The sequence below is a fragment of the Microtus pennsylvanicus genome, chromosome 7 (genome assembly GCF_037038515.1).
Source record: "Microtus pennsylvanicus isolate mMicPen1 chromosome 7, mMicPen1.hap1, whole genome shotgun sequence".
Lineage (NCBI taxonomy): Eukaryota > Metazoa > Chordata > Mammalia > Rodentia > Cricetidae > Microtus > Microtus pennsylvanicus.
Window position 1 is genome coordinate 120,098,864 of NC_134585.1, and position 18,842 is coordinate 120,117,705.

Sequence of the window (18,842 nt, forward strand, 5' to 3'; positions counted from 1 at the left end):
GAATAGAAGACTGGAAATAATCAAACTGAGGGCTGAAATCAACAAAATAGAAACACAGAAAACAGTCCAAAGAATCAATGAAACAAAAAGTTGGTTCTTGGAGAAAATCAACAAGATTGACAAACCCCTATCCAAACTAATTAAATGATAGAGCGAGAACACGCCAATAAATAAGATCAGAAATGAAAAGGGGGACATAACCACAGACACAGAGGAAATTCAGAGAATCATTAGATCTTACTACAAAAGCCTGTATGCCACAAAACTAGAAAATGCAAAAGAAATGGACTTTTTTTTAGATAAGTACCATATACCAAAGCTAAACCAAGACCAGGTGAACTATCTAAATAGACCTGTTAGTCGTAAAGAACTAGAAACCGTTATCAAAAATCTACCTTCCAAAGAAAGCCCAGGACCAGATGGTTTCAATGCAGAATTCTACCAGAACTTCCAAAAAGAGCTAATACCTATACTCCTTAATGTATTTCACAATATAGAAACAGAAGAGGCATTGCCAAATTCCTTTTATGAAGCTACAGTTACCCTGATACCAAAACCACACAAAGACCCAACCAAGAAAGTGAATTCCAGGCCTATCTCACTCATGAATATCAAGCAAAAATTCTCAATAAAATACTGGCAAACCGAATCCATTAGAAAAATTGTCCATTTTGATCAAGTAGGCTTCATGCCAGAGATGCAGGGCTGGTTCAACATACGAAAATCTATCAATGTAATCCACCATATAAATAAACTGAAAGAAAAAAAAACCGTATTAAAATTTCATTAAATGCTGGAAAAGCATTTGACAAAATTCAACACCCCTTTATGATAAAGGTTTAGAGAGATTAGGGATACAAGGGTCCTACCTAAATATAATAAAAGCTATTTACAGCAAGCCGACAGCTAACATTAAATTAAACGGAGAAAAACTCAAAGCCATCCCACTAAAATCAGGAACACGACAAGGATGTCCACTCTCTCCATACCTCTTCAATATAGTGCTTGAAGTTCTAGCAATAGCAATAAGACAACATAAGGGGATCAAGGGAATTCGTATTGGAAAGGAAGAAGTTAAGCTTTTGTTATTTGCAGATGATATGATAGTATACATAAGCAACTCCAAAACCTCTACCAAAGAACTCCTACAGCTGATAAACACCTTCAGTAATGTGGCAGGATACAAGATCAACTCCAAAAAATCAGTTGCCTTCCTATACACTAAGGATATGGAAGCAGAGAGGGAAATCAGAGAAGCATCACCTTTCACGATAGCCACAAATAGCATAAAAATATCTTGGGGTAACTCTGACCAAGGTAGTAAAAGATCTATTTGACAAGAACTTTAAGCCTTTAAAGAAAGAAATTGAAGAGGACACCAGAAAATGGAAGGATCTCCCTTGCTCTTGGATTGGGAGGATCAACATAGTAAAAATGGCAATTCTACCAAAAGCCATCTATAGATTCAATGCAATCCCCATCAAAATCCCATCAAAATTCTTCACAGATCTTGAGAAGACAATAATCAACTTTACATGGAAAAACAAAATACCCAGGATAGCCAAAACAATCTTATACAATAAAAGATCATCTGGAGGCATTACCATCCCTGACTTCAAACTCTATTACAGAGCTACAGTATTGAAAACAGCTTGGTATTGGCATAAAAATAGAGAAGTCGATCAATGGAATTGAATAGAATACCCTGACTTTAACCCACAAACTTATGAACATCTGATTTTCGATAAAGGAGCTAAAAGTATACAATGGAAAAAAGAGAGCATCTGCAACAAATTGTGCTGGCAAAACTGGATGTCAATCTGTAGAAGAATGAAAATAGATCCATATCTATCACCATGCACAAAACTCAAGTCCAAATGGATTAAAGACCTCAATATCAGTCCAAACACACTGAACCTGATAGAAGAGAAAGTGGGAAATACTCTACAACACATGGGCACAGGAGACCACTTCCTACGTATAACCCCAGCAGCACAGACATTAAGGGCATCATTGAATAAATGGGACCTCCTGAGACTGAGAAGCTTCTGTAAAGCAAAGGACACTGTCACTAAGACACAAAGGCAACCCACTGACTGGGAGAAGATCTTCACCAACCCTGCAACCGACAAAGGTATGATCTCCAAAATATATAATGAACTCAAGAAACTAGACCGTAGTAGACTACTCAACTCAATTATAAAATGGGGCACTGAGCTGAACAGAGAATTCTCAATAGAAGAAGTTCAAATGGCCAAAAGACACTTAAGGTCATGCTCAACTTCCTTAGCAATCACGGAAATGCAAATCAAGACAACTTTAAGATATCATCTTACACCTGTCAGAATGGCTAAAATCAAAAACACCAATGATAGCCATTGCTGAAGAGGTTGTGGAGAAAGGGGTACACTCATCCATTGCTGGTGGGAATGCAAACTTGTACAACCACGTTGGAAAGCAGTGTGGCGGTTTCTCAGGAAATTCGGCATCAACCTACCCCTGGATCCAGCAATACCACTCTTGGGAATATACCCAAGAGAGGCCTTATCATACAACAAAAGTATATGCTCTACTATGTTCATAGCAGCATTGTTTGTAATAGCCAGAACTTGGAAACAACCTAGATGCCCTTCAACGGAAGAATGGATGAAGAAAGTATGAAATATATACATATCAGAGTACTACTCAGCAGTAAAAAACAAGGACTTCTTGAATTTTTCATACAAATGGATGGAAATAGAAAACATTATCCTGAGTGAGGTAAGCCTGACCCAAAAAGAGGAACATGGGATGTTCTCACTCATATTTGGTTTCTAGACATAAATAAAGGACATTGAGCCTATAATTAGAGATCCTAGAGAAGCTAAATAAGGAGAACCCAAAGAAAAACATATAGTCATCCTCCTGGATATTATCCTTCATCAGGCGATGAAAGGAGACAGAAACAGAGACCCACATTGGAGCACTGGACAGAAATCTCAAGGTCCAAATCAGATGCAGAAGGAGAGAGAGCTTGAACAAGGAACTCAGGACCGCGAGGGGTGCACCCACACACTGAGACAATGGGGATGTTCTATCGGGAACTCACCAAGGCCAGCTGGCCTGGGTCTGACAAAGCCTGGGATAAAACTGGACTCGCTGAACATATCGGAAAATGAGGACTACTGAGAACCCAAGAACAATGGCAATGGGTTTTTGATCCTACTGCACGTACTGGCTTTCTGGGAGCCTAGGCAGTTTGGATGCTCACCTGACTAGACCTGGATGGAGGTGGGTGGTCCTTGGACTTCCCACAGGGCAGGGAACCCTGATTGCTCTTTGAGCTGATGAGGGAGGGGGACTTGATTGGGGGAGGGGGAGGGAAAGGGGACACAGTGGCGGGGAAGAGACCGAAATCTTAAATAAATAAATAAATAGAAAAAAGAAAAAAAAGAATTTAAACTTAATGTGTTACATAGGGACAAGGTATGTTCATCACAGAGAGCCTGGTCCTGAGGATCAGAGTAGTGGTCCTTGCCATGATTTTATATTGGGAAGCCTCAAATCCTTTTGTGTTTCTTTTTTCTTCTAAAATTTCCCCTCTTCTCACCAATAGCATTTCCATAGCATTGGGATTCCATTTTCTAGGACCACCGAGGTTAATTGAAGCCAATTGTATTGGGTAGCCTTATTGCTTGAAGCCCCCCTTTCCACAATTTCCCCAACAAATGGTGAATTTAGACCATAAGATACTATTGCTTGGTTAACTTCTTTTAGATCGATCATGCCTATAGGTAGCCATGTATATTTGTTGCCTACTTTATGTTATTTCCTATCCTTTTACTTCTCGTCCCTGATCATCAGTTTCTATAATTTCCTCAACCTCAATCTTTTCAAATCTTTTTATCACTGCCTTTAATAAAGTCTGAATCTTCTGTTTAGTGTTCTGTTCTGTCTCATTGATGATTTCAAGGCATGAAATTTTCCATTAATGATAATGTCTCATCCTTGGACATAATTTTGATGGTGTGCTTATTGCCTTATCTGTTAACCTATCATACTTTTCAACATATTCTGATTGTTGAATTCAGCAGGAAAAATTCTTTCAGATAATGTCTTGGCACCCTTCTACATTGATTGGTTTTTTTTCTGTCAAGTAAATGTTATCCTTTTCAATAGTATTAGTTTTTTCAAATAGCTGATCATTATTAGTCTCTACATATTGTATCATTTCTAAAAGTGCCTCATTCTTGGCTCTGTTATCAAACCATTTTCTTAACAATATAACCTGAAAAACAAAACTAAATCCAAAATCAAATAAGTGGATGTAAGGAAAATCACATAAGCCTTGCAGAATACCATCTATAGTATAAGCAAAGAGTTTATTAAATTCCTAGATTGTTATATTGTCTGCAATGATATAACTGTCAAGTTTATTGATTTATTTATTAATCAAATAGTTACCTTTGTTTTGAGATTTCAGTAAATTGTTGAAGGTGTAATAATCTTTATTACTCAGCAGGTGTTGCAATTGTAGATTCATGGCAAAGATACACAACTGGCTCCTGCACAAACAGTCCCATGCTGTTTTGATTCTACATGTTGGTGCCTGGTTAAATACTGATAAATATGCTTTTCTTAACAAATTAAGAGCAATTAAATCAATTCCGTACATGGAGGAAGGAACACAGAACTCATAATCAGGGAACACAAACCTGAAGTTGCTCATGTGGCTGCGCAGCAGGAAAGGCAGCAGGGGGAACCGTGCACGAGCCTGGGAAATGGCTAAGTCACTGCACGGTAGCTCTGCTGTGGTAGGGTTTTGGCAAGATAACACTGAGTCAGTGAAATCAAGCTAGGTGGTTGGGCGTGGGGGACCATCTGGTTTGTGGACCTTTTAGGCTTTTTAGGTTGATCCACCTGGAAGACATGGAGTTGGGATTCACATGGGTGCCATAAGATGCACGGTGTAAAGTAATCCAACACAAGCTCAGAATTGAGTATAGAAATGGGTTATTTATTTAAGGGTAGACTCATAGACCACAGTCCTCTGCATGAACAGGGAACAGAAACCAAATCCAGCACGAGACACAGAGACAATGAGAAAGATCTCTCTCTGCTTTGGGCAGGGGACAAGAAAAAAATAAAGAAAATTCTAAAATAGATGGTTTTTAAACATAAATCAAAGAAAGCCAGCCTACAAACCACAATCCCAGAGACATAGACAACAATGAGAACACAAAGAGAGGCTTACATAGATCTAATCTCCATGGGAAGTAGAAAAAGACAAGATCTCCTGAGTAAATTTTGAGCATGGGAACCTTGGGGGACGTTTGAAGGGGGAAGGGGAGAGGCATCGAGGGAAGTAGAGGAAAATGTAGAGCTTAATAAAAATCAGTTTAAAAAAAGAAGTCAAGCATTTAATCCCAGCCTGCAGAAGTCAGACATAGGCAGCTCTCTATATTTTGAGCCAGTCTGGTCTATAGAGTGAGGTCTAAGATAGTCAGAAAGTTCTCCGGGTTTTTTTCTCTTTTTAATCTTTTGACTTTTTGTGCTTTTGTCTTCTGGAGGACCTGCTACTCAGCTCCCAAATTAATCCCATACAGAGCCTTATTCTTTCTTATAAGCCTTAGCCTGGCTTGTTTCTAGCCAGCTTTTCTTAAATTATCTCATCTACCTCTTGCCTCTGATATTTTATCTTTTTTTTCCTTCCATGTATCTAACTACATGACTGGCTGAGTGGCAGAATGGCTGGGTGGCTCAGGGGCTGGACCTTAGCATCCTCCTTACTTTATTCCCTTCACCTACCCTCTTCTGTATTTATCCTTCTATTTATCCTCTCTGCCCAAAAACTCTGCTTATTTCTCTTCTGCCTCAATATTGGCGATTCAGTTCTTTATTAGACCATCAGGTGTTTGATATATGCACAGCAACACAGCTTTACTGAGATAAAAAAATCCAACATAAACAAATGTAACACACCTTAAAGTAATATTCTACAAGAGCCATGGATAACTGAAACATTTCTAATCAAGAAAAGAGCCCATTTAGGTCTCATCATTGCTGATTTCAAGTTGTACTTCAAAATTATAATAAAAGTAATAAAAAAGCATGGTATTGGCAGGTTGAATGGAAGACTCAGACATCAGTCTATACATAGGAACCATGCTGGTCTCAAACTCTGTGCTGTCACCTGGTTCCATAGTGCAGTCTGGGCCCTGACTGTCGCTGAGGCTGCCAGGATCTTTGCCCAAACACGACACATTGGACAGTGAGCAACACTGAGTAAGCTGACAGGCAGTCTGACTGTGCATGGAATGGGTCATCCTATCTCCTTGATTATTAAACTCCTCCACTGTTGAAGGCACCTTACAATGGACATTAACAGGAGACACAAGGATCTTCATGTTATTTGTTCCTTAGTAGATCTGTCCAAATACTTCTTCCTCAAATGCTTTTACATTTTTTCCCTTTTCTTTTTACTTATCTTTCATTCATACAATACAACCTGACCATAGTCTCCCCTCCCTCCATACCACCCAGATGTACCGCTTCTCTATTTCCCTTCAGAAAAGCACAGGCCTCCTGGTGATCTCAACTGAACATATCATAATCAGATGCAATAGGAGTAGGCACAAACCGTCATATCAAGGCTGAAGCAGACAACCCAGAAGAAAGAAAATATTCCTAGGATGAGACAAAAAGGTCATGGTTTCCCCACATTCCTGCTCTTAGGAGTCCCACAAAATCCCCTTAGCGAAAAACAACAACCTGTATACAGAGGAATTAGTACAGACATATGCAGGCTCTTCAGTCTCTGTGGGTTCCTAGGAATCCACGTAGTTGATTCTGTGGGCCCTGTTCTCCTGGTATCATTATCCCTCATACAATCCTGTCTTCCCCTCTTCCTTGAGGTACCCTGAGCTCTGCCCAATGTTTGACTGTGGATCTCAGTGTCTGCTCCCATCACCTGATGGAGAAAACCTAATTGATGTTGCTTGGGCAGGTATAGCAATTTCATTAGGTATCATTTCATTGAACCTTTGTATGTATGAGACCATCAGGACCCTGCACAAACTTGAACAGCTGAGCAGAGCTGGATGGGGTAATGGATACCTTTGAACAGATACATCACTCTAATTCACAAAATAGATTTTACTATTTTTATCCATGTAATAATTTATTAATGTCAGAATTTTTTTACTCTGAGCACTTGATCATATGTTCTATTCAGTTCAATCCAGAGAAGTTTTTCTAAAGGAACTTTATTGGGATGTGCTTGAGGCCTTAAATAAACTGAATCACAGTAGCCAAGTATTGGACAAAAGTAGAACCAATACAGCAACAGGGTCAAGGTTACTTTGATAATACCAGATGCCAGTATTGCCCCTCCCCAAGCCTGACAGTCAATAAATTTACAGTTGCATTAAAGTCTGTTCCACCAGGTTGTCTTTCCCCAGATTCACTGTAAATGCTCCACATACTCCAAAGTCTACACAGTCATCATTGGTAACAATGTTGAATGATGATTCTGGGATAGCTGTGAAGGTTACTGCTGACAGGGTACTAGAATTTCTTTAGGCTTTGAGAACAGGCTCCAGAGAAGATCAGTGAGGAGAAGCCAGGGCACTGTATTCTTCAGTAACCAGGTAGGGGTATGAATCTACCTTTGTCTTCCTGCTTGAGGTCCCAGAAACCCCTGAAGCATGAACTATAATGAAATCCAGTACCTGGATTTAGAGCTTTTCCGGATTACTGTAGAGATCATCCAGGAAGAGAGTGTAGTCAGCATTCTCCACAGAAAGAACTCTGTAGAGAGCCCTCTCACACATTACCTTAAACTCTCCAGACAATACCTGACAGCAGCTGCAAGCACAGCATCTGCCATGAAGTGGAGGTCTGGTTCCTTCTGAATATAAATGAAGCCAATAACTGCCTTAAAGTCTTGTGGCACAGGTCAATGGTCTCAGCACGGTTCTTTTTCTCTCCTCCATGTCATATTAAAACATGGTTCTGAAAACTGGAGAGCAAGCTGTTAAGATGACTGTGAGCCTGGAATTCCTGGGCAGCTACCACCAGGCAGCAGTCTGTGAAGTGGGAATTCTCCCACAGCTCTCCTAGCTCATTGGACAATGTGCATCTTGGAACCTTAATCTCTGGCTGTTTGCTTTCCTCAAAGATTCTGTAGGAGTCTGGGATCAGAATACCTATGAAGGGGAGAATGAGCTCACCTTCAGGGAAAAGCGAATATGCATTGTGTAAAGAAAATCTTGAAGGATAAACAGTTTGTAACCCCTTTCATAACCTGGCAGGAACCTGAAAGATTTTAGACTAGGCACAATTTCACTAATTTCTCCTTCGAAGTTGATGATACAAAACACGAATTATGTCATAATGGGACTCTTTGGAGAGCTGAGTAACTCTGGGTTAACTGACAGGTAATCTGAGCTTTCTTCATTGAAACCCTTTGGGTAAACTCTCAAACACCACTTGTCATTGTCTCCTGTTGAGAAAGTTGGGCTTCTAAAGCTGTCCTTCATTTACTCCAGAATAAAATAGAAGTTGTGAATGGAACACATGCAGGAGAAATTCTGGATGTTGAACATTTTGTAATCTCAGCTTTGGGCTATTTCATCCTGTGACATTTCTCCTGGAGACAGTTTGAAGGATAAAATGAATTCAAATGAAGAACTAGAATTTGTTTTCTCTTCACTCTGTGGGACACAGTAATAGGCATGATACATATTTTGAATTTCTGTTTATCCTATGTTTCCTCTTCTATGAGGCTGGAAATTTGAGTCCCTGAAATTATCCAAATTACAATGCTAGTTTCAGAGTAGGTACTCTAGGATATTAGGGGCTGTTATATCACACCATTTTTTTTTTCAAAACTGACCCTTAGGTCAATAGGTAGCTTATTTGGACAACCATATAATACTTTTGATAATTTGGAACATTTTATCCACTCATATCAAAAATGCTATACGAAGATTCCCCAAGTAACTGAATACAGAATGACTCTCTCTTTGTATGAACAACGGGATTCATTAGAAAGAGTTAGGGCTGTAGTTCTGCTAATCTCATGCTATGGGAGAATGCTCTTGTACACTCTATAGATTTGTCACGTGTTTTAGTTTAATAAAATGCTGATTGGCCAATTGCCAGAAAAACAGGAAGTTTAGGCAAGGCAATCAGACTAGGAGAATTTTGGGAAGAGAAAAAGCAGAGATGGAGTCACCAGCCAGACACAGAGGAAGCAAGATGAGAATGCCTTATTGAGGAAAGGTACCAAGCCACATGGCTAAACATAGATTAAAATTATGGGTTAGTTTAAGTTGTAAGAGATAATAATAAGCCAGAGCAGTAAGCCAAACAGTTTATAATTAGGATAAGCCTCTGGTTGTTTCTTTGGGACTGAATGGCAGCAGGACCAGGAAGGACAGAAATGTCTGTCTACAAATGGCACTCAAACATTTGCCAAGAATTTCCACATAAAGCCTGAGAAAGCTTTAAAACAAAAATGATTCTAAACACTCTGGTTCACTCTCTTTCCACCGCCATCTTAGTTCCAAGTCCTCCGCACAAAATGACTGCTGAAGCCACAGAAACCGTCCCTGCCACAGAGCAGGAGCTGCCACAGCCCCAGGCTGAGACAGGGTCGGGAACAGAATCTGACAGTTGTGAATCAGTACCAGCGCTCAGGAACAAGACTCCACACAGGCAGCCACACAACAAGTTCAGCTGGCGGCAGCAGCTGAAATCGATGAAGACCATCAGTAAAGCAGAGCAGGGCCGAAGTGAAAAAGAGCACGGAGGGATATGCCAAACTGGGTCTTCGGCAAGTTACAGGGGTTACTAGAGTCACTATCCAGACATCTAAAAATGTCCTCTTCGTCATTGCCAAACCAGATGTCTACAAGAACCCAGCTTCAGACACCTACATCGTATTTGGAGAAGCCAAGATTGAAGATTTGTCTCAGCAAACACAGTTAGTAGCTGATGAGAAGTTCAAAGTTCTAGGTGAAGCTGTTTCAAACATTCAAGGAAATTCTCAGACTCAGACAGTTCAAGAGGAAAGTGAGGAGGAAGAGGTTGATGAAGCAGGTGTGGAAGTTAAGAACATAGAATTTATCATGTCACAGGTGAATGTGTCCAGAGCAAAGGCAGTGAGCCGTGAAAAACAACAGTAATGATATTGTAAATGCTATTATAGAATTAACAATGTAACTATTTGAGAGTGAGGACACCCCTTCTCCCCTCCCCGTTTTTTGGTGTTTCAAAGGTGGAACTACAGCTTGGTTTGAAATTTGAACAGTTTTTATCCTTAATAAAGTTATGGCTTCAGGTTGGATGGAAAAGATTATTCTAGGCAGACAGGAACAGCATCAAGCACAGCCTGTAGGAAAACATAATTACTCCAGTAGGTTCTGTTTGCTGGTGTTATGCAGAGGTATGCCTGACTCAGTGTTATTCACAGACCCTTACAGCTCTTTTAAGAGGCTCTTCCACCAAACACTGAAATAATGTTTATGGGCAGCCAGCATCAGGGTTCTTGGTGGTGGCATGGACCTGAAACTTCACAGAGTTGTGGCAATAAATCTAGTTCCTTCCAGTATCTCCACCATAAAGCTAGAATGTCAAATAACTAAGGAATGGGGTGGAGCCAGCTACCAAATTTGCAGCTCTAAAGTAGGCATATCACTTAGCAGATTAAAGACACGTGTACTCAGAAAAAGATCAAGATATAAAGTCAAGACAGACTTAAGACAAAAAACCCTCTAAGTAGCTTACAGTGTGTTTAAAAATATATATAGACTTGGGAGAGAAAAAAAGGATAGAGAGTACCTTTCAAAAAATAGAATAGTCCAGTGTGGTGGCACACACCTTTAATCTCAGCACTTGGGAGGTAGAGGGAGGTGGTCTGTGAGTTCATGCCCAGTCAGGTCTACAGCAGAGTGAGATGTAGGACATCAAATGATACACAGAGAAACCCTGTCTCAAAAAACCAAAAATTAAAAATATAATGAAAACAAATAGAATTTTTAAAAGCCACATAAAGATATGAAATACACAGAGAATTGGGTTACTTTATGTTACTGTCTTGTCTTTGAATTATTTGATAGCTGAGGAAGGAATAAAAGCTGCTAAAAGGCATTTGAGTATAAGTGATGATGGATTAATCCAAACTATATATTTCAAAGATATCTCAACTTGAAAATTTGAGTCAAAAGATAAGTTCCTTTGGAAAGGATATGTTCTGCTTTTTTTTTTTCCACGGCAAATGAGAAGCTGTGGATTCATTATGGCTTAAGAAAAATCATGTTTGATCAAGCAAGACCCCTCTTAAAAATCTTGCATAGGAGTGGAGACTGAGATGATCCAACATTTTAGGGCAACCTCCTCGCAGTTTCCTCTGAGTTACACATCCAGAACAGCTTCAAGACTGCTGGCTGAATACAGCTTCACAAAATAGTCCAGTCAGGATTGGATCGTTACCCTAAATTTTTGCTTTGAGTCCTAATAAGTTTACCAACGCCTTCAAACAGCAGGAAAACTAAGCCCACATCTTCCAAAAATGGAATATGAATATTTGTTTTTGTTTACCATGTTGGTTACAAGTTGTTATAGATAATAGTCAGGAAAACACTAAACAAAGGAAATTAGATTCAGGGTTCTTCCTTTGAAAAGAAAAAAGGGGAAATGATGTGGAATAATGCCCTTGTCCACTTTAAAGATTTGCTGCTCTTATTGGTTGAATAACAAACTGAGTGTCCAGTAGCCAGGCAGGAAGTATAGTTGGGACTATCAGACGAGGAGAATTCTGGGAAGAGGAAAGTCAGAAACACAGTTGTAATCTGACTCAGAGGAAGGAAGATAAAAATGCCTTACATGAAAATGTACCAAGTCACATGGCTAAACATAGATATGATTTATGAATTAATTTTAGTTGTAAGGGTTTGTTAGTCAAAAGCCTAAGGAATACGCCCCAGTGTTTATCATTACTATAAGTCTTTGTGTGCTTCTTTGCGACTGAAAGACTGTGGGGCTAGGTGGGACAGAACCTCCTGTCTACAATATCTCACTGGCCACCTGTGAAGTGGAAGTCCAAGAATTCAGTACATATTCAGTTCAGCAGGTTAGACCTGCAGGTTATTCTCTAGTCTATGTTGAAATGATGAAAATTCTCTAATGCCAGTGAAGGAATGGACTTGCGGCAAGATGAGGGCAAGCAGACAAAGAGCAACAGCTTCTATATTCCATGTATTTTCACAGGCTTCCAGAAGGCAAAAGGTGTGCCCCAATTTAAGGTGTGTGCACTAGCCTGAAGATATGAATTAAAGGTGTGTGTTTTACATTCTTGGGGTCCAGGTTAAATGTTTGTGTCTTTCTACCTTCAGAGTCTGCATTTGAAGTGATCTACTTACTTCAACTTAAGCATAGCATTACTCATAGTTGTGCCCTCCATTGTAGGAGTTTAGTGGATTCCTTCTCTGGTCAAGTAGGAAACCATGAGTATTCATGACAAGTGCATTTTGTTTACTGGGTTCAATCTTCCATAAATAAAGGAATGATGCCCATTTCCACACAGCTGTTATTCCTCTTACTATATTGTTGTAAGAATATTTTTCATAAGTTGGCGGGGTAGCACATACATTTAATGCCAGCTCCTGGGAGGCAGAGGATGGTGGATCTCTGTGAGGTTGAGGTCAGCATGGTCTAAAGAGTGAGTTCTAGGACTGGCTACATAGCTACTTAGAAACACTTTCTCTCACGCCCCCCAAACACACACACAAAAGAATTCCTTCCAAAACAAGAGACATGATTAAGGAAGAGGTGGTTTTATTGATTTGTCAGGGGCCTCAGTATTCACAACATGAAGGTTCAGGTGGAAGAATTTATATATTGTGGCAGGAGGCAGAGGTAGGAAGGACTCTGAATGTGGCTGTCGTTTTTTTTTCCTTTTATTCCTTCCATACTCACAGACCCCAAGAAGGCTCTGCCAAAACTCATAGGGGGTTTTCCTCTCATCCTTAGTTAATTCTCCCTATACAGTCTTCCTGATCCACTTGGGGTGTGCTCTGACAAAATACTAAATACTTCTCCTTTCCATCATGTAGATGCCAAGACTCAGCTTCTCAATACCTCCTAATTTTCATCCTCATTGGTGTGCTGTTGTCTTTAAACTTTGAACTTCCATGCTTACTATGCTGGGCCTTAGATATGAGAGAGTATTCTGGTTTGCAAAGCATGCAGAATATACTCAACACTTACTAAAAAAGGGGTTTGGAGACTGTTCCCCTTAGACTGTGATCTGTAAACTGTTCCTTACCTCTATCATCTCTCTCCAGATTAACATGTCTGAATGGACACACTAAGCCTCAAGAACATGAACATATCTTCAGTGATTCAATCCTCTCACCAATCCCCAGTCCAACTCTCCTGAAAATCAGCCTCCAATGCTGCCTATCCCTCAAGACAGGACAAATTAATCAATTGGTTTGATCTCTGAATTTTTTGGGTTTTTGTGTAGGAACTTTTCCAGGTGGCTAGTTAGTATCATCAGTGACTCATCTATATGTGGGTTTAGGGACCGGGAGGCAGGTATCCTTTCCCTCCAATGTGTAATTTGAAACAAGGTAGACAGTCAATGCTGGACTCCTCATTTGTAAAACATAAGCTTTGCATTACTATTTCATTGCTCTCCTGAGTATGCTCCTGAAGAGGATAGGAGCTTCCTATGGGGGAACTTAGATCCCACTGGGACTCAAGTAGAGTATTTGTTCATGTAGAGTATCATCCCAGGAATGGGGCAGGTGGGCTTTTATTTTAGGTAAGTGGTTCTCTGGAGGACAAGGCACAGCCAAAAGGATTCAGGTCCCCATCAGGAAGAAGCATGGGTCTAACTTAACAGGACTATACACATAACAGAGAAATTCTTGGTCATTACAGCAAAACAAACTGACTGAAACAAATAGAAACACATACAAACAGACACAAATACAAACACATATTCAGAGAGAGATTGAGAGAGAGAAAGAGAGACTGAGACAGAGACAGAGAGAGAACCAGGTTATTAGGTTGCTGGCTCAATCCTGGTCCGCCAGTGTACCTGGACTGGATTGGATCCAGGGACCAGATTGCCTCCAGGATTCTGCTCCCTTAGACCTTGCTTCCTAACGCCCACTTTTGAGAAATACCAACTTTTAATCTGGAATTAATGCCAGAAAACACACACCTTTAATCCAGATCTCGAGGCAGGAAGACACACCCTAAACTGTGCCACACCCTCTGCTGTTAGCATAAAAGGAGAGGCAGGGAGGCAGCTTCTGCCCTTTGCTGCTTGCCCTTGCCTTGCAGCAAGTCCTTTCCTTTGCTGGCAGTAGCAAATCATCTTTGGATTCCAGCATAGACTAAGGAATAGCCAACACGTCAGACGTCTCAACAGAGTGAGTACTGGGTTCCTGCACTTTTCTGTCACAGTTAGCATTTGTGGGATTCGTAGGACTACAACCCTAAGTCATTCTAATGACTCTTCATACAGAGAGAGCCATTCTATGTATTCTGTTCCTTTAAAGAATAACATTACACTTTTCAATATAAGAGTGTATAAATTGTTTCAAATTGTCAAAAGTAGTGTGTAATTGTCTTACTTAATATTTAGTTGAGAAAAGATGGAATGATACAAGAAAAAATCCCTAGTACTCTAGACTGTCTTCATTGAATCTCATAGGGCAATATGTATAGAATTTCAGAAAGACCAAAGTTTCTAACTTTATAGAAAAGGGAACAGATAGGAAAAGAGAAACTAAAATTCTAAAATAAATCTGTAATTGTGACCCTCAGGTTGAAGAAGGAAACGATCCTGTACTTTTTTGGCTCCAGGTAAAACTTCAAACCCCCAGCAGCAGACATGTCAGGATTCCTAGCAGCTGAGAGCAGAGGCTACACACAGATCAGAGTCAAGAAATTCTCCTACAGATGGACAATCAGCAACTTCTCTTTTTGCTTGGACGGAAGCTTGGGCAATGACATTGTAAGCCCCACTTTCTCACCAGGAGACAATGACCAACAGAAATGGATCATGAAACTAATCCCGAATGGGATGGATGAGGAAAGCAGAGGTTACCTGTCAGTTTTCTTGGGGTTGCTAAACTCTCCAGAGAGCCCTGTGTGGGCGAAGATCCAGTTTGGGTTCATAAATGCCAAAGGAGAGAAATTCCGAATCATGAGCAGTCAAAGAGTCGTCAGGTTCAACCCAAACCAAAGCTGGGGTATCGCTAAATTCATTTGTCGGGATTTCCTCTTTTCCCCTCCATGTTTGCTTCTCCCAGATGACAAACTCACACTCTGCTGTGAGGTGAGCGTGGTTCAGGACAGCATCAGCATCTCTGAACAGAACATGCAGCCAGGGATTGACATTCCAAGATGCACACTGGTAGATGATCTAGGAGAGCTGTGGGAGAATTCCCGCTTCACAGACTGCTGCCTGGTGGTAGCAGACCAGGAATTCCAGGCTCACAAGGCCATCTTAGCTGCTCGCTCTCCAGTTTTCAGAGCCATGTTTGAACATGACATGTTGGAGAGCAGAACGAATCGCATTGAGATTCATGACCTGAAACCTGAAGTCTTCAAGGCAATGATGGACTTCATTTACACCGGGAAGGAACCAGATCTCCACAGCATGGCAGATGCTGTGCTTGCAGCTGCTGACAAGTATGGTCTGGAGCGTTTGAAGGTCATGTGCGAGAGTGCCCTCTGCAGGGACCTCTCTGTGGAGAACGCTGCACACACTCTCTTACTGGCTGACCTCCACAGCTCAGTGCAGTTGAAATCTCGGGCAATGGAATTCATTACAGCTCATGCTTCCAAGGTTTTTCAGACCACGAGCTGGAAGACAGTGGTCAACTCCTATCCCTACTTGGTGGCTGAAGTATGTGTCTCCCTGGTTCCTGGACATGGTCTTTCCCTTGTGCCCCCCTCAAACGCCTGAAGCAGTCTTACGACCCTGTGGGCTGTGACCTTTGTTCTTCTTCCAAAAGAAACAGTCAGTATTGTTACTAATGACACCTGTTTAGACTCTGGGCTCTGAGGTACATTTACAGTGAATTTGTGGAAGCACATCTGCTAGGCCTGGCTTCAATACATCTGTAAATTAGTGAAGGGAGAGTAGGGGGAGGAGCATCAGTGGACTCTGGAATACTCTATGCAACTTCTACCCTTCCGTTAGACTGCTTTGATTTTTGTCCAATCAGATGGAAACTGGGATTCAGGGTTTTGCTAATCCCAAGCTCATCCCAGTAAGGTTTCTTTGAATAAAACTGTCTGCATTGGATGAGCAGACCATATGATCAAGGGCTCAGAACAAAGGAAAGAATAAAGATGAATTTTTATTTAAAAAAGAAGGGCAAGAACAAGAAGACACTTTCCCTCCAACTCAGCATGTATGAACTGGAGAGATGTGACTCAGTTTACAAAAGCAGTAGTTCTTTCTACAGGGATCCCTTGATCACTTCCCAGCAAACTTTACAACCATCTCAAACGGGGGCTACAGAGGTTCTGAGTTCCAACTCCATGGGTACAGCCATCTCAGTAGACAAAACGTTACCCAAGTAAAATATAAAATGAGTAAAATATTTAAAATCAGTTTGTTTGTTCTAGTTGTTCCTGTTTGGTGAAGCCCATTTTAGTCCCTCCAACTCTGCTGAGCTGGGGAGGTTTGGTCCAGTCCTCACTGTCACATAGGACACAAGCCCTCAGTTCTCTTCCTTGGCACTGACAGTGACAGAGTGGATAACAGCCATCATGCCCTTGTGAAAAGTGAGACACGGAGGCCTAAGGGGAAAAAGACAACTGCACCTGGCAGAGTGTTGATTGTCTCGGCTTTGAAAAACAACATTTATTGGTTCTGAAAAGGAGAAGGGGTTTTATTCATTAAGAATTCAAACTTTTTCTTCCCAACCAGAGTTTCTGTCATTAGATATTGAGAATATGATTCTTTATTCTCTTCTAATTTCTCTCACCTTATATAGTGGTATATTATTTGTGTTTTAATAAAGAAAGTTTGCCTGAAGGTCTGAGGGCAAAACAGCCATACTATTCCATTGTACAGGCCAGGGTCTGATGGCACACACCTTTAATCCCAGGACTCGAGAGCCAGAGCCAGACAGATCTCTGTGAGTTCAAAGTCATCCTGGGCTACTTGAGATTGAATCTATCTTAAAAAAGAAACAAAGCTCACACAAAGGTGATCCCAATCCCTGGGATCACACGCCTTTAATTCCAGCACTAGGGAGGTTGAGGCAGGAGTTATATGGCTGCGTGGAGAAAGGCATATAATGGGAAAGAGAGGAAATCAGTGGACTCTGGAGTGTGGAGACTTCAGCCTTCATGGAGACAGTATCTCACCCATTTTCATTCTGAGGTAGAGGTAAGATACAGTGGCTGACTGCTTTTCTTTTCTGTTATTCAGGTTGAACCACAATATCTGTCTCTGGGTTTTCATTAATTGTGCCAAATCTTGCTTCTGTACAATTGTCAGAAATTCATACTCTCTTAGAAACACGGTCAATGCCTGGGTATCCCTCTCTCCCCACATCTTTGTCTGACTCTCCTAGTTTTTCTTCTACAACTCCTTCCAGATTAGTGTGGAGTAGTAGATTGACAGTTTAATCCCAGCCAAGTTCCCTGTTGATTTAGTCATGAAAGATTGAAGACAACATGTTCATGTTTATGTTGTTAGCCACGTTAATGTCAAATCACAAGCTTTTTGTTGAAAGGAATTGCTTTTGTAGAACTCTAAAATAACTCTAAAGCCTTCCTGACAACTCTGAGGCCAAATTTGAGGTCTCTCAGCAGCAGTGTGCCCACTGGGCTTCATGGAGTTAACAACTACGCATGCCCATACTAATGCCAAAATGTTGGGAATTTTCCACCATCTTTCTGAGTCCTTGTAAATATTCTCCAAATAGAACTCAGTTATTGAATAGGGGCAAGATAACCCTTAGGTGTTGAGTCAGTTCCTGACCTTTTGACTCATTCCCCCCCCCCAAAAAAAAGAGTGATGATGGGATAATAGATTTGTAAATGTGAATTACTGTTTTTAGACAAATATATTGGTATCGATTCTTGTATATTAACCCAAAATTAAATTATATTGACTATTGTATGCATGCATGTTTCTACCTCTATTTAAAACATTTTTTATATATTGATATATATATATATTATATATATATTGTATAAATTTACCATATTGCAGTGTACATTTCTACCTCTGATTAAGATACTTATATATTGTTTATATATTGATATATATTTACCATATTGCATTGTATATTTGTACATTGTTTATATTTGGAGGTCATATTTCCTCATTTATTGCACAGTTGTTCATTGTCTCAGTCTTTAAGTTAGAAAGGTATTGAGAATTATATAGATCAACAATCATCTAAGTTTGTCATTTATAATTAGCCTAATCAGGTTCTTTAGATACATAGAGATTATATTCAGTATAGACAGATAATCTTCAACCCCTTCAAAGGGCTGCAGAAAATGGCCTTTAATCTAACTCAGAATTTCGTGGTAGTGAGACACAATTGTGCTCCCAGCAACAGTGATCTATTCCTGAGAGAATGTTGAGCACCAAAGACACTCCACCTGGAGACTTTCTTTTTGACAGAACTGGTCTTGGTCAAAGAAATGACCATGCCTCAACCACTGACAGAGATACAGAGTATTCGTACATGGATAAAACAGGACTGTCATATCCTGCCAAGACAGGGTAAGATAGTTTTGAAAAGTTTTTGGCCTTAGAAAATGGTATGTCAGTTATGTTAGGCCTTAGCCAAAGTTGGTTGCTTCAA

The 18,842-nt window shown here is 40.4% G+C and overlaps 3 pseudogenes; 2 read left to right on the top strand and 1 right to left on the bottom strand.

The window, feature by feature from the left end:
• Positions 1-7,586: 7,586 nt before the first annotated feature.
• Positions 7,587-8,437, bottom strand: LOC142854080 (TD and POZ domain-containing protein 4-like; annotated as a pseudogene).
• A 1,108-nt stretch (positions 8,438-9,545) lies between these two features.
• Positions 9,546-10,206, top strand: LOC142853920 (nascent polypeptide-associated complex subunit alpha pseudogene; annotated as a pseudogene).
• A 4,684-nt stretch (positions 10,207-14,890) lies between these two features.
• On the top strand, positions 14,891-15,970 carry LOC142854081 (speckle-type POZ protein pseudogene; annotated as a pseudogene).
• Positions 15,971-18,842: the final 2,872 nt, after the last annotated feature.